Raw genomic sequence first — 6,783 nt, forward strand, 5'->3', positions numbered from 1 at the left:
GAAGATAAAGCTATAGCAAATTCCAGAAGGAAGTACAAGTGTTTTGACATCCCTCTCATCAAAAACTTTTGTTTTGAGCTCTACTCCACTGATGATTATGTATTTGTAATTTTGAGGATCAACTTGTTGTGGGGGCTAAAGGCCATTGTACCTTAACCCCGGTTATGTACAATACTCAAACACACATATTTATGAATGACATAGAAGAAACTTGTGTGGCTCTCTCTTCTGGCTCTCTCTCTCTCTCTCTCTCTCTCTCTCTCTCTTCCATTTCGCTTCCATTGAGAGCGCTCTCAACTGGTATCAGAGCCTTGCCCTCTTGTCGCCCTCTACTTTCCTATCCAGTGGCAGGTGGCAAAGCTGTGGCAAAAGGTTACGCAATGACAAGTGGTCAGACCAGAGATTGCTGCGGCATGTTCCAAATGATAGATTACATCGCATTATTACGCCAAGAACCAACGTGGTGGTATCTCCAAGCCAGCCTTGAATTTTACTGATTTGCATTGGTGCGGTGCTTAGTGACAGGTGGCAAAGCTGTGGCAAAGCTACAGCAAAAGGCTACGCGATAATAAGTGGTTAGAGACTGTGCTGCATGAAGCAGTGTGCAGAGATGCACAATGTAGTACAGAGCTACCATGTGTCAAGCACTACAGTGTTCAGAATAAATATATTGCATCTCAAAAACTACGCTAGTGCAGCATCATGACATCGGGAAAATTTTCGGCAAGAGCAAGGGTCCGTGCAAAATTCAAAATTTCACCGAGGAGTGCATACTGCTGTGGAAGCTTCTGGGAGAGCTTCTACTCGCTTGTGGAAGGAATCTCGTTTTTCTTGCTATTGCAGAGCTTGTTTCTAGCCCAGGAAGGGTTATCTTCACTCGTAGTTATTGCGTGGAGTCTCCTACTACCCGTGGGTTACCCATGGGAGCTGTATTTTGACATATTCTAGGTCTTTTTTACTATTCGGGGTGTATACAACAGGCTGCCCTATCTTTCCGAAAAGTTTGTTGCTTGTTTTATGAGGGGGAAGTCATATATTCATCCTCTGGGAGCAAAAACGACCTGCTATACATCAGTTTCAGCTTGTGCTACACTCGTTTCTTGGTTTTATAGCTAGTCAATTTCTGTGCTTTCAATTTCATGAGGAGAACCTTGCAAATGACTTAAAGACAACCTCAGAGCAAAGTTGTACAGCTGGAAACCAAGATTCTAAGGTAGAATAACACCCAAAGCGTATTACACCTAAAATCTCTCTCTAATGTCCGTTTTACAATTCCTGACATAGAGGGCTTTCTTGTAGTGAACCTCCCAGCCACGAGTTCCCTATGTTGAGATCCCCTCCTTGAACTTTTCCTTATGAAAGACCCCTCTTCTGGGACCTCCTTCCAAATGGAGCTCCATGTTTATGGAACCCTTCCCCATGCCCAATGCCTCTACCATGTAGCTCGCTCATGTTGTGCCATGCATCCATGATAGATCCTTCATTAAACCCCTCTAAAGGGCATTCCTCCAATTAATGCCTAGGCCTAGGAATAACCCCTAGACCCTAGCCTTGTAGTCCACATTAGCAAGCATTGTCAAACCCTTTGGTTTCGCATCTCACCATAACCAAGCTAGACACTTCTGTGATTATGGTTGAAATACATGTGTGTGTGTGTGTGTGTGTGTGTGTGTGTGTGTGTGTGTGTGTGTGTGTGTGTGTGTGTGCAAGAGTCCAAGGATGGTAAACCAAGAGGTATTAATAGTCCAAGGTGCAAGGGTAGCACGTGGCATAGTCCAAGGACCCATGGTAATGTAAAAGTCCAAGGGTGGTATTACAAGAGCCAGTGGTAGTCTAAAAGTCTAAGTGTAGTTTAAGAGCTTGAGCTAGTACGTGAGTCTGGAAAAGTCTAAGAGTCCAAGGGTGGTAATCCAAGAGGAAGTAATAGTCTAGGAGTCGAAGGGTGGCACTAGTAGCATTTCCTAAGCTCTTCTTCACATGGCAAAATCCCGTCCATGGTAAGTAGGTAGAAGTGATATGTCCTTCAAACATAGAAATTCCTTATTACAATAAAAGTGATCAACTCAAGCCAAGGCTAGTGTTAATGGGAAGAAAAAAAAAGGGCACAAAGTGATATGCATATCGCTTTGGATATGTCCTTGAGACATAGAAAATCCTTACTACAACAAATGAGATATTCTTTGATCAAGTAAAAGAATTTTATTTTGTTGAAGCAAATGAATCATCCCACGTTGTTGTAAAGGTCCATCATTTATTATGATTTGAAGTAATGTATATCCAATAACCCTTCGTGTGTAGTAATATTTATCTTATATTCCTTATTTTAGAGTTTGAGGTGGCATTCAAAGGATAGTGCCACGTGTCATGCAAAGAGATGCTTTGGGCAAAGGGACCCTAACCAGTGGTCTATGTGACACAACTGCCATAGCAACATAACTGCTGCATAAACCCTACCCCAACGGTCACATGGAGGTATCCATGGCCATTAACATTTGCAATCGATAGTCTCTCTATTTTTTGGTAGTGTAAGCTCTTCTTCTTGCTTTGTAGCTTCAGGTGACTCCAAATCTAATGAAGCTTTGCAAACCTTTGGATCCCTTCATGGATTGCCATTCTAGCCTCTCTCATTACAAAGTGCTTCTCCTACTAAAAACAGTGCATCTGATGAAGGAGAGCTTCTTCCAACATGTGGGATAGGTTTCTACTGCTAGATCGTGAGTTGCTAGTGCGACATGTAGGCAAATTTGTATTGCCCGTCTCATTAAAATGAGTCATTCCATGAATAAACAGTAGCATGGCATCGTTCATATCTAACGCAAAAGGAGAATGAGTTATGGAAGGAGAGTTTATGAAGGATTTTGGCAGTATTTTCAAAAGTCTGGTACAAAGTGTAAGCCAACGTTATGAAGAAGCCAGCTAGGATGATCCCACACTCAAAGTGAAAGAGACACGCATTTTATGAAGAGTTAAATAGAGTCTGATGATAATCGAGTGTCGGGAGGAGAAAGCAAAGCCCAAGCAACACAACAAAAAGAAGAGGATGAGATGGAATTCGTGTCGAATGAGTTCTAGATGCTCCTATTCTGGAAAATCATGTGAGGCTCCAGATAATTTGTTTGAAGGACTACACTTTTTTGCCATGGTACAACTGGGTAAATAACAAGTCGACAAAGTCTCAGTTTTGACATTTGCAGCAGCAGATAGAAAGAGAGGTATCACCAGATAGAGTCATCACACATAGAAACGATAGTAAATCCATGCAATTTTATTGTTTTTCTCAATTCACGGCCCGCAGTATTTAGAAGGGAGGCATGAAAATGAGCCCCATGCTATCAAACATAAAACAATAGCAGAAACAGCCGAAAGTCCTAACTTGCAAAAGTGATTCCCATTCGCTTAAAGAAATCAAAGCCAATAACGACAAATTCAAGCTCAAGGGAGCGAAGGGAGCACAAGGCACACCCAGTTTGGTTGTTGCATTGCCATACTTTCCATGGAGTTCTAAATGCACTAAAGCCTCGCTATAGAAAGGAAAACCTACCCATGAAATCAAGCGCCACTTAGTCAGGTTTCCATCCTTGAAATATTGATCATAAGGTAGAAAATTGGCCCTTAGAACCATTGTGAGATTGCAGTTCACTCCTACATTTACAATGGGGTCACAAAAAATGATGAGTATTGGCACCACATGAGGAGCTGCATCTTCCCATTGAAGAGTGGAAATACTTCCAGAAGGAGGAGAGTGGTAATTCCAATTTGCACCATATCTATTTTTAAAAAATATGTAGATGTCCTAGTAAAATTTCTTCTCATTACCATTTTGATGTGAATGATTCATGAATGATCATTTTACACACGCACACACACACACACACACACACACACACACACACACACACACAAATAATGTAAGGTTTGACATGTTCACTATTAAATGTCTCAATCAAGTTTTTGTAAGTAAACCTAGATATTTCCCTAGTTATGTATGTTAAAAGACTGTGTGGAGACTATATGTCATCAAGACTATAGGCAAATCCCTCCAAAGACCTAGATATAAAATATACATCACTTGCATTGTTCAATGATTCCTTAGGATTAAAGGCTAGTCAAGCCTCAAAAGAGGACCCCCATGGCCTATGCTATGGAGACGCAGCTGTTTAGACCAAAGCCTTGACCATAACTATTATGGATGATTCCTTATGACCAAGCATGATTTGGACTTTGAAGGCCAAGCGGTTTCCCATATCCCATATTGAAAGGCATACAGCTGCATGAACATACTGCCAGGACGCTGGGAGGGTGAGGGGACTATGAAGGTTTCACCAAGGAGCACCATTCTCCATCTTCCCTTAATATGACCCTTGCTTTTTTGATTGTAGCTTCCACTCTGCTCCAGACCTCTTGGTAATCGGCCTTACTATTGCAGAGCGGGCAGATTGGGGAAATGGGGATATGCTTCACAAGCAACCCTCTGACAGGAAACCAGAAATCTTCCATAGCAGGAAGCTAGCCCTCCCTGCCCCGTAATGCTTCCAGATATCAATGAGCCTATTCTGCCACCAAACATCTTCTGTTAAGTCTCAAGGTACTTGTAAACGCCCTTAGTGGGGAGAGGATGTAGTTAGTAGGCCAGTGGTCTAGGATTCACTCCATCACCAGGTTTAGTGGAAATCCGCACTTGCACCAGGTTTAGTAGGCCAGTGGTCTAGGATTCACTCCATCACCAGGTCTAGGATTCACCTTGGTTTAGTGGAAATCCGCACTTGCACAAGGGGGAGGCAATTCACATTTCTTGAGTTCTAGATTGTGAAGGGCAAATGGCCCCCGTTTGAAGGCATGACTCCACTAGATCACTGCATTCCTTCCAAGCCACCACTAGCCCTGAGATCAGGTCCGAGCCTACTACCTTGAGGGGGGGAGGGGGGGGGAGACTCCTTAGGATTGCTATCAATTGTTGGAATATACTCCACTTTCCAATGGGCCTTTAAAAATGCATGTTTGCTATTTCTAAATGTGCTTGATTCACCTCAAATGCCTATTTTCCATTACGAATACTTGTGTTCTCCACTAGAGGATTCCATCGATTATGATGTTGAAGAGAAAGATGAATTGCTTAGGCTTAAGAATCACAATATCTCATATGTTGTTTTAAAAGTACACTTTAGCATGCGATACATTTTTTGTGTTCCCATGCATGCAATTGCATAACAATGTTAAAACTTTAACTCACTTTTGAGATGTGTGAAGCAATAACATTTGTGGAGTATATTTATGAGTCATAGTACAATGATTGTTGTTGTTGTTGTTTTTTTTTAAATTACAATGATTGTTAAATAGTATAGTCCACTTTACAGTTGTTAGAGTGAACAAAAATATCAACTCTAAAATGAGCCTTATGAGTTGAAGGTATGAGGTAAATTATTATTATTATGGCTTCATGTAAAAGCTTGTGAAATTTAGCAAAGGGAACGAATATATACATTTGCAATCCATCTCATAAAGACTTTAACAAAGTGTTTTGCACAAGAAACTTAGAATATAATCTATTAGGAGAGATAAAGACATTGCAAGTTAACAAATTACACTGGGCTTAAAGTTTTACTATTTTCAAATCTATCACTTTTTGGAATTTTCATCTGAGATGTGGTCTCATATTTGGATAGGTGATTTTAACAATAAAATTATTCTTGGTCTATATTAAAGCATTGGTGGAGCAAAAAGTGGCAAAAATGGGGATAAAAGGAAGATCATAATCTAGTTTTCTTCTTGAAAAGTGGTAATTTGAGAAAACTAGCTAGCTATCCATCTTTTTTCATATGAACCTTGATTTTAATGCATTATATTAACCTTATAAAGCATGCTTCAAGTGCATTGTTTAATACTTAATATAACAAAAAGTAGCCTTCGATATGGATCTCTCCACCCCACGTGATATTCCTAGATATTCATTGAATTGAAGTGGCCTAGATGGATGGGAAATCCATATCAATGATTGCACATGGTTGTCATGTTGATTGTGGAGTTCCATAAGTGTATTCTTCAATTTGCTTGCAAGAAAAATGCTTTGAGCATAACCTATTGCATGGTGGTAAGTCCTCATGGGAGGAAATATGCTTGGATGCCAATTTATTGTTAAGAGAGGAAATATGCTTGGATGCAAATTTAGAGAGGTGTTGAAGATGGTGATTTGGTGAGGGGAAGGTGAATGCACTCTTTTTTGTTTTGGTTAAATCAATGATGTTAGATCCTTGAAGCTCTTGAGGGTAAGAATACACACCGAGTGTTGTGCTTGAACAATTATTGACGTTGGAGTTTGTAAGTGTGATAGGAGTTCTTTAGAAAGATGAGATGCTATCTTTAGTATAAACAATAGATAGTGGTGTAGTTTGTCTCTGTCACACACACACACACACACACACACACACACACACATGCACGCACGCACACACTCTTATTTTGTAAAATCGTGCACATGCGCTCGTGTACACACATTTTTTTTGTAAAAGCTTTGCGTGCATGCACTTGCACACGCGCATGTGCCCGTGCACGTGTGTGCACACACGCACACACACATGCGCACGTGTGCACGCATGCATGTACGCACACACACACACAAACCACATTCAAAATAACCCACACAAGGGGATGTCCTTTGTGTGTGAGTTATTATATATTATACATGTATAAATAATTTTAAGGGGGGGGGAGTCCTCGAGGGGATTTGAATGCAAGCAGCTGAGGAGGGCAAATGCCCAAACTATTTGAGGGCACTCACCATTAAGG

Source organism: Dipteris shenzhenensis, chromosome 25, assembly GCF_047967505.1.
Source record: "Dipteris shenzhenensis isolate YYH24624 ecotype China chromosome 25, Dip_SZ_1.0, whole genome shotgun sequence".
Taxonomy (NCBI): Eukaryota; Viridiplantae; Streptophyta; class Polypodiopsida; order Gleicheniales; family Dipteridaceae; genus Dipteris; species Dipteris shenzhenensis.